This window comes from Cetorhinus maximus, chromosome 15, assembly GCF_964194155.1.
Source record: "Cetorhinus maximus chromosome 15, sCetMax3.hap1.1, whole genome shotgun sequence".
Taxonomy (NCBI): domain Eukaryota; kingdom Metazoa; phylum Chordata; class Chondrichthyes; order Lamniformes; family Cetorhinidae; genus Cetorhinus; species Cetorhinus maximus.
The window spans coordinates 82,502,446-82,515,865 of record NC_135893.1 but is presented as its reverse complement, the minus strand read 5'-3'; positions in this window follow the sequence as shown (position 1 = coordinate 82,515,865).

Genomic DNA, 13,420 nt, shown 5'->3' with positions numbered 1-13,420 from the left:
ACTCTCAGTTCAAATCTGAAATTCAACACTCTTTTGTCCATGTTTAGACCAAGACTGTAATAGAATTTGGAACTGAATGCTCCAAACTGAGCATTGGTGAGTAGGTTATTGCTGTTTATGGGCTGCTTAATAGCACGGTCGATGACACCTTCCATCACTTTGCTGATTATTGAGAGGAGACTGATAAGGCAGTAATTGGTCAGATTAGATTTGCCTGTTTTTTGTGAATTGGACATATCAGGGCACATTGTTGGGTAGATTCCAGTGTTGTAGCCACACAGGAACATCTTGGCTAGAGGCGCAGCTAATTCTGAATCAGAAGTCTTCAGCTCAACAGCTGGGATGTTGTCAGGGCCCATAGCCTTTGCAGTATCCATGCTATTAGTTATTTCTTCTTGTCACATGGAGTGAGTCAAATTAACTGAAGACTGCACCCGTGATGCTGGGGACCTGAGGTAAGACTGAGATGGATCATCCACTCAACACTTCTGGCTGAAGATGACTGCAAATGCTTCAGCCTTGTCTTTTGCACTGATGTTCTAAGCTCCTCCAACATTGAGAATTGGGATGTTTGTGGAGCCTTGTCCTCCCATTAGTTGTTTAATTGTCCACCATTATTCATGACTGGATATTGAAGGTCAGCAGACCTTTGATCTGATCCGCTGGTTATGGGATTGTTTGGCTTTGTCTATGACATACTACTTCTGCTGTTTAGCATGCTTGCAATCTAGTGTTATAGCTTCACCAGGTCAGCACCTGATATTTAGGTTTGCCTGGTGCTGCTCCTGGCATTTTCTTCTACATCCCTCATTGAATCAGTCTTGATGGTAAGTGGCAGAGTGAGGCATATGCTGAGTTATGAGATTACAGATTGTGGTTGAATATAATTCTGCTGCTGCTAATGCCACACAGTTCCTCATGGGTACGCAGTCTTAAGTTGCCTGATCTGATCTGAATCTATCCCATTTAACACAATGGTAGTGCCACATAACATGATGGTTAATATCCTCAGAATGGAGCAGGAACTTCATCTTCACAAGGACTGTGTAGTGGTCACTCCTACCAATAGTGTCTTGGACAGATGCATCTATGACAGGTAGATTGGTGAGGACGAGGTCAAGTAGGGTTTTCCTTTGTGTTGTTTCTGTCACCACCTGCCACAGGCCCAGTCTGGCAGATATGTCCTTTAGGACGTGGCCAGCTCAGTCAGTACCAAGCCACGCTTGGCAATGGACAATGACGCCTCGCGCCCCCCCCCCCCCCCCCCCCCCCCCCCCTACACACACCACCCCTCCCCCTGACCCAATGTATATATATCCTGTGCTCTTGCTACATTTAGTGATGTCAGGGACAGTGGCTGTAAGGTATGATTCTGTGAGTATGATTATGTTAGACTGCTGCTTGATTATTCTGTGGGATAGCTCTCCCAATTTTGACAGAAGTCCTCAGATGTAGGGAGGAAGACTTTGCAGGGTTAACAGGGCATGGTGTAAGAACATAAGAAATAGGAGCAGGGGAAGACCATATAGCCCACTGAGCATGCTCTACCTTTCAATATGATTATGGCTGGTCTTGGGGTTCAACTCCACTTTCCTGTGCACTCCCCATATCCCTTGATTCTCCAAGAGACCAAAAATCTGTCTACCTCAGCCTTAAATAAATTCAGTGATGTCATCACCACTGCCCTCTGGGGTAGAGAATTCCAAAGATTCACAACACTTTAAGTGAAGAAATTTCTCCTCATCTCAATCCTAAATGATCAGCCCCCTTATGTTGAAACGCACTCCCTTATTTTAGATTCCTCAGCCAGAGGAAACAACGTCACACAGCCCCTTCGTAATCTTGAATGCTTCAATTAGATCACTTCTCACTCTTTTTCCAGAGAATATAGATCCAATTTAGTCAGCCTCTCATAGGACAACCCCTCATCCCAGGGATCAATATAGTGAATCTTCGCTGTAATGCCTTCAATGTAAGTATATCCTTCCTTAAATATGGAGACCAAAACTGCACAAAGTATTCCAGGTGTGGTCTCACCAAAGCCCCATACAATTGTAGCAAGATTTCTTTATTTTTGTACTCCAATCCCCTTGCAATTATGACAAGCATACCATTTGCCGCCTTAATTTTTAAAAATTCATTCACGGGATATGGGCTTTGTTGACTGGGCCAGCATTTATTGCCCATCCCTAGTTGCCCTTGAGAAGATGGTGATGAGCTGCCTTCTTGAACTGCTGCAATCCATGTGGTGTAGGTACACCCACAGTGCTGTTAGGAAGGGAGTTCCAGGATTTTGACCCAGCGACAGTGAAGGAACAGCGATATATTTCCAAGTCAGGGTGGTGAGTGACTTGGAGGGGAACTTCCAGGTGGTGGTGTTCCCATTTATCTGCTGCCCTTGTCTTTCTAGGTGGTAGTGGTCATGGGTTTGGAAGGTGCTGTCTAAAGAGCCTTGGTAGATGCCTGCAGTGCATCTTGTAGATGGTGCTACTGTAATTGGTGGAGGGATTGAATATTTGTGGATGTGGTGCCAATCAAGGGGACTGCTTTGTCCTGGACGGGGTTCAGCTTCTTCAGTGTTGTAGGAGCTGAACTCATCCAGGAAGGCAGGGAGTATTCCATCATATTCCTGACTTGTGCCTTGTAGATGGTGGACAGGCTTTGAGGAATCAGGAGGTGAGTTACTCATCGCACGATTCCTAACCTCTGACCTGCTCTTGTAGCCACAGTATTTATATGGCTAGTCCAGTTCAGTTTCTGGTGAATGGTAAGCCCCCAGGATGTTGGTAGTGGGGGGATTCAGTGATGGTAATGCCATTGAACATCAAGGAGCGATGGTTGGATTCTCTCTTGTTGGAGATGGTCATTGCCTGACACTTGTGTGGCACGAATGTTACTTGCCACTTGTCAGCCCAAGCCTGGATATTGTCCAGGTCTTGCTGCGTTTGGATATGGACTGCTTCAGTATCTGAGGAGCTGCAAATTGTCCTGAACTTTGTGCAATCATCAACAAACATCCCCACTTCTGACCTTATAATGGAAGGAAGGTCATTGATGAAGCAGCTGAAGATGGTTGGGCCGAGGACACTACTCTGAGGAAGTCCTGCAGTGATGCCCTGGAGCTGAGATGATTGATCTCCAACAACCACACCATCTTCCTTTGTGCTAGATATGGCTTCCAACCATTGGAGAGCTTTCCCCCGATTCCCATTGACTCCAGTTTTGCTAGGGCTCTGTGATGCCACACTTGGTCAAATGCGGCTTTGATGTCAAGGGCAGTTACTCTCACCTCGCCTCAGGAGTACAGCTTTTTTGTCCATGTTTGAACCAAGGCTGTAATGAGATCAGGAGCTGAGTGGCCCAGGCGGAACCCAAACTGGGCATCAGTGAGCAGGTTATTGCTAAGTAAGTGCTGCTTGATAGCACTGTTGATGACCCTTTCCATTACTTTACAGATGGTCGAGAGTAGTCTAATGGGGCGGTAATTGTCCAGGTTGGATTTGTTCTGCTTTTTGTGTACAGGACATACCTGGGCAATTTTCCACATAGCCGGGTAGATGCCAGTGTTGTAGCTGTACTGGAACAGCTTCGCTGGGGCACGGCAAGTTTTGGAGCACAAGTCTTCAGTACTATTGCCGGAATGTTGTCAGGGCCCATAGCCTTTGCAGTATCCAGTGCCTTCAGCCGTTTCTTGATATCACATGGAGTGAATCAAATTGGCTGAAGACTGGCATCTGTGATGCTGGGGACCTCCGGAGGAGGCCGAGTTGGATCATCCACCCGGCACTTCTAGCTGAAGATTGTTGCGAATGCTTCAGCCTTATCTTTTGCACTGCTGTGCTGGGCTCCTCCATCACTGAGGGTGGGGATATTTGTGAAGCCTCCTCCTCCAGTGAGTTGTTTAATTGTCCACCACCATTCATAACTGGATGTGGCAGGACTGCAGAATTTAGATCTGATCTGTTGGTTGTGGAATCGCTTAGCTTTGTCTATCACTTGCTACTTATGCTGTTTGGATGCAAGTAGTCCTGTTTTATAGCTTCAACAGGTTGACACCTCATTTTTAGGTATGCCTGATGCTGCTTCTGGTATGCCCTCCTGCACTCTTCATTGAACCAGGGTTGATCCCCTGGCTTGATGGTAATGATAGAGTGGGGGATATGCCGGGCCATGAGGTTACAGATTGTATTCGAGTACAATTCTGCTGCTGCACAGCGCCTCATGGATGCCCAGTCTTGAGTTGCTAGATCTGTTCAAAATCTATCCCATTTAGCACAGTGGTAGTGCCACACAACACAATGGAGGGTATCTTCAATGTGAAGGCGGAACTTCATCTCCACAATGACTGTGCAGTGGTCACTCCTACCTATACTGTTATGGACAGATGCATCTGCGGCAGGCAAGTTGGTGAGGATGAGGTCAAGTATGTTTTTCCCTCTTGTTGGATCCCTCACCACCTGCTGCAGACCCAGTCTAGCAGCTATGTCATTTAGGATTCGGCCAGCTAGGTCAGTAATGGTGCTACCAAGCCACCCTTGATGATGGACATTGAAGTCCCCCGCCCAGAGTACATTCTGCTCCCTTGCCACCCTCAGTGCTTCCTCCAAGTGATGTTCAACATGGAGGAGCACTGATTCATCAGCTGAGGGGGGCAGTAGGTGGTAATCAGCAGGAGATTTCCTGTTTGCCCATGTTTGACCTGATGCCATGAGAATTCATGGGGTCCGGAGTCAATGTTGAGGACTCCCAGAACAACTGTCTCCTGACTGTATACCACTATGCCGTGACCTCTGCTGGGTCTGTCCTGCCAGTGGGACAGGACATATCCAGGGATGGTGATGGTGGAGTCGGGGACATTATCTGTAAGGTATAATTCTGTGAGGATGACTATGTCAGGCTGTTGCTTAACTAGTCTGTGAGACAGCTCTCCCGGTTTTGGCACTAGCCCCCAGATGTTAGTAAGGAGAACTTTGCAGGGTCGACAGGGCTGCAATTGACGTTGTCGTTCCTGGTGCCTAGGTCGATGCCAGGTGGTCCGTCCAGTTTCATTCCTTTTTTGTGTCTTTGTAGTGGTTTGTTGCAACTGAGTAGCTTGCTAGGCCATTTCAGAGGGCATTTAAGAGTCAATCATATTGCTGTGGGTCTGGAGTCACATGTAGGCCAGACCAGGTAAGGACGACAGATTTCCTTCCCTAAAGGACATTAGTGAACTAGATAGGTTTTTACAACAATCGACAATGGTTTATTTGCAGATGAATTCCAGATTTTTTATTGAATTCAAATTCCATCATCTGCCATGGTGGGATTCGAACCCGCGTCCCCAGAGCATTACCCTGGGTCTCTGGATTACTAGCCCAGCGACAATACCACTACACTTGCATGCTAACCTTTTATGTTCTTTGTATGAGTACACCCAAGTCTGAGCATCAATATTTACAAGTTCCATACCTTTTTAAAAATATTTTGCTTTTTTGTTCTTACGACCAAAGTGAATAACATCACTCATCCCCACATTATACTCCTTCTGCCACCATGTTGCCCACACATTTAACCTGTCTATATCTCGTTGCAGTGTCTTTGTGTCCTCCTCAAGCTTGCATTCCTACCTAGCTTTGTATCGTCAGCAAACTTAGATATATTATTTTCTGTGTCATTGTCTAAGTTGTTAATATAGATTGTAAAAATCTGACATCCCACACTGATCTTGCAGCACTTCACTAGTCACAGCCAGCCAACTTGAAAATACCCTATTCATCCCTACTCTCTACTTCCTGTCTGTTAATCAATCTTCTATCCATGCTAATATATCACCACCAACTCATGAGTCCTTATCTTGTGTATTAACCTTTTGTGTGGCACTTTATCAAATGCCTTTCGGAAACCAAAGTATACTACATCTACTGGTTCCTCCTTTTCTACCCTAAAAGTTACATCTTTAAAAAGCTCTTAATTAATTTGTCAAACAGGGTTTCCATTTCATAAAAACCATGTTGACTTGTTCTAATCATACAATGCTTTTCTAAGTGCATTGTTAAGGCTTCCTTCATCATCGGTTCCAGCACTTTCCTGATGACTGATGTCAGGCTAAATGGCCTATAGTTCCCTGTTTTCTCCCTCCCTCCTTCCTTGGATAACAGTGTTAACCTTTGCTGGCTTCCAATCTGCTGGGACTGTTCCAGAATCTAGGGAATTTTGGAAAATCATAGCCAGTGCATCCACTATATCTGCAACTATCTAGATTATAGGCTATCAGGTCCTGGGGATTTGTCAGATTTTAATTCTTTGAGTTTCTCCTATACATTTTCTCTGCTGATACTAATTACCTTGATTTCCTCACTCTTATTAGTCCCCATGTTACCCTCTGTTTCTGGTATGTAACTTGTGTTTTCTGCAGTGAAGACAGATACAAAATGTTTGTTCAATGTCTCTGCCATTTCCTCGTTCCCCATGATAATTTCTCCTGTCTCTGCTTCTAAGGGACCAACATTTCTTTTAGCTACTCTTTTCATTTTTATATACCTCTAAAAGCTCTTATAATCTGTTTTTTATTTTACTGGCTTTTACAATCTGTTTTTATATTCCAGGCTAGTTTACTCTCATTTTCTAAGTTTTTTCCCTTTTTATGAACTTTTTGGCAGTTCTTTGCTGGTTTCTAAAGCACTCCCAATCTTCAGACTTGTTACTATTCTTTGCAACATGGTAAGCCTCTTCTTTTAACCTAATACTATCTGTAACCTCCTTATTAAGCCACGGATGGATCTTTCTTGTTGAGTTTTTGTTTTTAAATGGAATGTATTTTTATTAAATATTTTGAATTGTTTCTTTAAATGTTTCCCACTATTTACCGTCATACTTTTCAGTCTATTTACCTGATCAGTCTTAGCCAGTTCTCCTTTCATATCTATTGTTTAAGATTCTTGTTTGTGATTGGAGTATGTCATTTTTAAACTTGATGTAGAATTCAATTGTATTATGATCACCATTTCCTGGTGGATCTTTTGCTATGACATTATTAATTAATCCTATGCCTTTGTCAAATATGACCCCTAGGTTGATGTGGGGTGGCCCATCCAGTTTTATCCTTACTCGACATTTCAGTTTAATACAAATTGCTAGGCCATTTCAGAGGGCGGTTAAGAGTCAAACACTTTGCTGTGGGTCTGGATTGACAAAGGACATAGCAAACCAGATGGGTTTTTACAACAATCTGGTAGTTTCGTGGCCACCATTACTAAGATTAGCTTTTTATTCCAGATTTATTTAATTGAATTTAAATTTTCCCACTGTTGTGGTGGGATTTAAACTTGTCTCCAGATCATTAGTTCAGGATTACTAGTTCGTTAACATAACCATTATGCTATCATTCCTAACAGTTGGCACAAACCCTCACCAGAATGGGACGAAGCTCAGTGGGAGTATCCCCTTCAACTTTGACTAAACAACTTTGAAGTGCATTGGTAGAAACTTGTAAGTCAGTCACCCCAGACCTTTCAGGCATGGCTGGCATATGGGAGATCAAAGCAAAGTATCCTAATAGTCTTAAGAAAAAAAATCCTCAATTGCCCTTCGGTTCTTTTGACCATTCATCATTGGCTCTTTGTTGGACTTTGCTGAGTGCAACTGAGCTGTGTAACAGTGACTGCATTTTAAAAGTAATTCATTGGCAGTGAAACATTTTGGGACATCCTGTGATGTAAAATGCATTACATAAATGCAAACTCTTTCTTAAAAATTCCCCTTTCTTTTTCAGATAAAAACACAAACTTCAAACAGGCCTGAATCTCTGACAGGAACCTGCACTGCTCCAGATGTTTCACCTGAGAACAGGAGTATTTTACAGACCCTGCATACACTTGAGGGAATTCTGGAGCAGAGGAGGGATTTGGAGACAAAACTAAAAACTATACGGAATTCAAAAAGCTCTGTATGTAAAAGAGTGAGGCACAGGGTAGAGCAATAGGACTATCACTCACGCAGCAACCTCTGGCAGTGAATGGGAATGTGTTTAACAAAGTGAGACCTGAACTTTGTCCTGAAACAGACTATGTTAATGCCATGCAGAGTATTGCTTTTGAATGATCTCCAAGTTCACCCACCCACCCCTGCAGCATTATGTATTATATACAAATAACAATCCAAGATAACCAACCCAATGTTGTCCCTCAGTCTATTTGCATTCAGTTGTGTAGAATTTTGTCGTGTTGTGCCAGTCGGCTCTAGTTATTTTGTATTTTTCTTTTCCTTCCCATTCCCAGTTCTCCCTCTCAAGAGATTCTCCTCCTTCCATCCCTCTCTCGAGATGATGGCTCCCAATGACAGTTCAATGGAGTTCAGCTCTGACTCTGGGGAACAACAGCTTTGGACCTAATTGTACAACTTGTGACTAACTTTTCACAAGTGAGAGAATACCCTGTAGATTACTGTAAATACATTTAGTAGCTCAACTTCTGAATTAATGGTGTGCGGAGACAGATTTAAAGAGACAGATAAACAGCTTAATCCTTTCTTCCAAACACGTTCTCTGTGTATTTGTCTATGTCTCTCTAAGAAAATCACAGTGGAACAGAATGAACAGACAGAAAGAAGACTTAATGCCTTATCAGATTTGAGGGCAGGACATAGTTTCCTGTCCAGTTGTCCTGTCCTTTTGGAATTGGGCAGAACGTATTTGAAGAAATATTTTGAAAAACTGCAGGTGAAGACCGGTTTTATTTTTTAAAAAATAAACACTTGAAAACCAAACTCACAGGACTTGGCTTTTCTTTCAGAAAGTGACACTCTCCCTGGAGTATGGAAAAGTGCAGTTTGAGGGTGAGAAGAGTTGTGTAGCTAGACAGGAGGTGTTGAGACATGTGACCAACACTACTCAGACCCTGAAATCTCCTGTTTTCAGGCAATGTCCTATTACACATTCTATCCCGTTCAGAAGATCTAAAGGCAGAGGGAATCCTCGGATTCATTCCAAGACCCCCTGGTCCAAGTGCAACAGCCAACCAGCTGGATTGTTGACCTGCTGATGAGTGCAGGAGGGACCAGGATGCAGTGGTTTACCTCTTAATCTAAAGGAAGGTTTGTGCAGAGTAGGTGTATTCAACCTGAAGGTGGTCCATGTTTACAAGCAAGACTCATCAGTAAGACAGGGGATAGAGTTAGATTGAGGGAATTCTGATTTGGGAAGAAACGGAGCGAGAAAGGGGAAAAGAGAATAAATCAGCAAACCAAGTACAGAGAAAACTAGGAGAAAAACCACATAACTACATACTGCTGTTGGGAAGCTGTATAAAGACAAGATCAGGGGTCAAAGCTCAGTTAAGTATGCATTGCAATATTGGCTCATTGCTTAAACTAATTGTGTTTGATCAAGAATTCCTGTGAAGTGTTCAGCAACCAGAGTCAAACTCCTGCGGCCTCTTCCCTAGTTACCATGACTTCGATCGGCATCTCGCTGTTCGAGCAGCATCTGACTGTGTCAGGTATTCTGTGGAGTCTATGGACAACTGCAGTTCTACTGGTTTCCAGCAAGTGGCAATGTTTAATTCTGGTGTACATTTTGTGCAGTCATCATTTTTAAATGAAAAATTTTCAAAAAATTATACATTGTAGTTTTTGAATATGTGAAATGAGAGTTCTGTAGTTATTAAATTGCCCATGCATCAACTAAATTATGTACGACTACACTCAAGGAGCTGGATAGGCCAAAGGTACAAGCAGGCAGAGGATAGAGACATACAGCCAGTAACATCCAACCAGTTACTGCATCTCAAACAAACACTCCCAGAAGTAGGACATTTCCATTTCCCACCTTATCATTCTTGTGGCCTTGCAAAGTGAGATTGCTAATTTAATTTGTCCATTAGGGATTAAATTGAGGCTTTGCAACCTGATTTCAGGTTGAATTCACCACCAGTAGAAAGATTTCCACCAACCTACGTGAGCTGGATATGAAGCTAAGTCCACAAGGTGAAACGACAGTAAGCTAATCGACTGCAACAGCTAACACCTGCCAGAGTTCTAATCAGACAGTTTCTTGAAAAGGACTGGTTACTGTTGTAATGTTGTTTGATGTCTCACTAAGAGGTCTGGAGGCTTGTATGGTTGAAAATAAACCATTTATTGGTAACTCATGACTATATATATATCCAGATACTGCCATGCATGGGTGCTATCTCCATGATGGCTCCTTCGAGACTCTATACATACGGAATGCCATCATGTGACTCTCTACATCATACTGTAGGCAGTACTGTTCTCCAGTCCCACGTTAACCCTTGTTCTGCCGAATATCCTTATGCTACACCTCCCCCAGTCCTTACCCAAATATATTGACAATACAATCTTTACTTGCTACCTCTTCTCCACTACTCACCCCTACCCAATTCTCTGACTTTACAAATTCAGACGATCTGTAAGTTTGACAATTCTTCCAGATCTCGCTCTTGTTCCATTTGGCAGAATGGTAGTCGCAGTTGTTTTGGGTTGACATTGTTAGTTTGGTGTTGAAATTGTAGTGCTCTGTGTTTCTGCACTTGGTTATCTCCATTTGATTTTTTTTTTGTGCTCCTTTGAGTTGTGTTCTTCTTTATCGACAACCTGTCTGCTTCATTTGGACATCATGGGTTTGTCCCGCTCCTTCCGAAGGGAATGTTCACTCTGTTCATTCCTAGAGTGGACTCAGATTTTCTTTTTCCGTGGGGTCTGCCATGTTCTTGCTGGATGCTGATGTTTCAAAAATGGAACCTTTCTAATTGTTTCACAATTTCAACCAAATATTTGTTACTCTCTTATTTTCCAATCCTTTTTCAAACACATGAATCTTTTCATTCAGCTCAGCAACTACTCTGGTGAATTCAGTTGTTTTTGTTTCAGAGTTGTCTGCTTTTGAAGTCTGGATTTGCTCTTCCGTACTGTGCATCTCACATTACGCATTCTTCAGATTGGATTGGAGTTCAAGAATTCCATTGCTCTTTTCACAATGATGTTCCAACATTTCATCAAACTCCTCTTACGGACATGAAAGTTGGTTTTCTGCACTGAACAGTTTTTCCTTAGCAGAGCCTAATTCCTGTGTGCTATCCTTAAAGCTCATATTCTTTAATTTCACTTCTGATACTTGTTTCTGAGACTCTTCACAGTCCTTTGTGAGAACTTCTACTTTTTCTTGCAACTGTGCAACTTTTTCTTGGCATTCTCAGTTCTCAATTTTCATTTCAGCCATTTCATTTTTCAACAATTCAACAGTCCTCAGTAAATTTGAGGCATCTAGTGCTTCTTCTTCTAGTTCCTTGATCTTCAGCATCGGATTTACCGATTTTATTTCTGTCTTTTCTTTCTCTATCTGTAGCTGAGCTTTGTCCTTGTCCTTCATTTTGGTTTCATTGTTAGCCAAGTCTGTCTCTGGCAAAGTCTTTACTTGTTTCAGTCCTGTAATTATGCTATTCATGGCTTCATTATCTGCTCGCAGCTTGGAAAGCTCTATGACCTTTCCTCCTCTTTTCCATTCAGCCTGTTCTTCAGCTCTTCAGTCTCTTTCTTGTACCTCTTGGCTTCCTCCTGGAATTTAGAACATTGCTGAGTCTTCTCTACCAACTGGTTCTTCAGTTTGTTCAGAGTGACATTAAATTCATCTTGCTTCTCTTCGTAATTTTCCAGAGAAACAGACTTTGACCTGATGGATCCTAGTAGCATGGGAAGATCCTTCAACAGGTTTTCCTTTTCTTTGCAAAGCTCAATTGCTTCAACTTGAGTTTTCTTGTAAAGTGCCTAGTTGGAAGATGAGGTGCTGTTCCTCCAGTTTGTGTTGAGCTTCACTGGAACATTGCAGCAGGCCAAGGGCAGACATGTGGGCATGAGAGCAGGGTGGAGTGTTGAAATGGCAAGCGACAGGGAGGTCTGGGTCATATTAACTTGTACTTCTTCTGATTTCTTACTTAATCCTGATGTGCTCCTGTAGTCTAAAAAAATTCTTCTCCAAGACTCCCAATTTTGGGTCTGCTTGGGCCATTGCCTTAGTGTAAACTGGTCTGATAGTTTCAATTTACTACCCATGGCTGTTTTTTAAACAGGTGAGTACCTCTTTAAATTTTTTTCCCTTAAAAATGGCTCCGCAGCTGCCATTTATTTTTCTCTCTCTGGTCTTCCTGCGCTTTTCAGTTTTGCCGGGCTCCTGCTGCGCTGATGGAGCCATTTTTTTCCAAACTAATCGATTCTTCAGGAAACACCAAAACAAGTGGTTTGGACCAGCTACCTGCCCCTCCAGGCCTGGGAATCAACTGGGAAGTAGTTTTGAACTCTGCCTGCCATTTCTAAAACTTTTTTTCCCAACAGTCCAGCTTGGCCACCTCATGTTGTGGTGCTAGCTGAGGACTTGTTGCTGCAGCTTTCTTGCAGCAGCACTCTCGATGTGCAGATCCAGACTGCTACCTATTTTAAAAGGCAATCTCAGCTTTTTTACTGTATCTTGCTCACTCTTCCTGTGATTTGGCTAGGTCTCTTGACTCTGCCTTCACTTAGGTTCTTCCTTTCATCTGCATAGTAGATTCTTCAGCTTTTCAGCCTTTTTCCTCTTTTTGAAGTTTGCTCAGCTTTTTTTTTATCCATCCAGGTCCCTTGGTTCTGAGTTCAATCAGGTCTGGCAATGGACCTCCAGATGCCCAGGTTGAGCCCTTCAGCCTCCACATCTGCAATGGAGGTTTTTTTTTTAGGCAATCTCTAACTGTAGTGTCAATTTAGGCACTCTTTGCTCAAGGAAAGCTTCAATTTCTTTAGTTTTTCATGCTTTGAGAATCTGGGTTCCTTCTCCAGCTTCTCTAGGATTTCAGGGTCCATCCTTTACTGCCATCACATTGTGAGATTGTTTGGTGTCTCACTAAGAGGTCTGGAGGCTTGTATGATTGAACATAAACCGTTCATTGGTAACTCATAACTATATATATATCCAAGGTACTGCCATTCATGGGTACTGTCTCCATACTGGCTCCTTCCAGACTCTATACACACACACAGTCTACTATCTTGTGACTCTCTACATCATACCATGGGTGGTACTATTATCCAGTCCCACATTAACCCTTGCTCTGTCATGCACCCTTATACTACTCGAGGGCTCTTCTGTCTGCGAAATACCACTTCAGTGAGCTGGAGAATTTCTAGCAGAAAACATAACACTAAATGGAGGCAAAACTTGAAGACCTCAGAATATTGTTTCTTAATTCCATCCACAATTGGAGATTATATCTCGGTCATTTAAACTCATTTTGCATGTTACACCCAATTTGTGAAACTGCCCATTTTATGAAATGGTCCTGGTAAAACCCATTTCATGAACTGGGCAAACCCATTACACAGATCATGAAATAGGCAGTTTTTAAATCTTATTCATAGACTTGTTGCACAAGCTGTTTCAGTGTACAATATTAACATC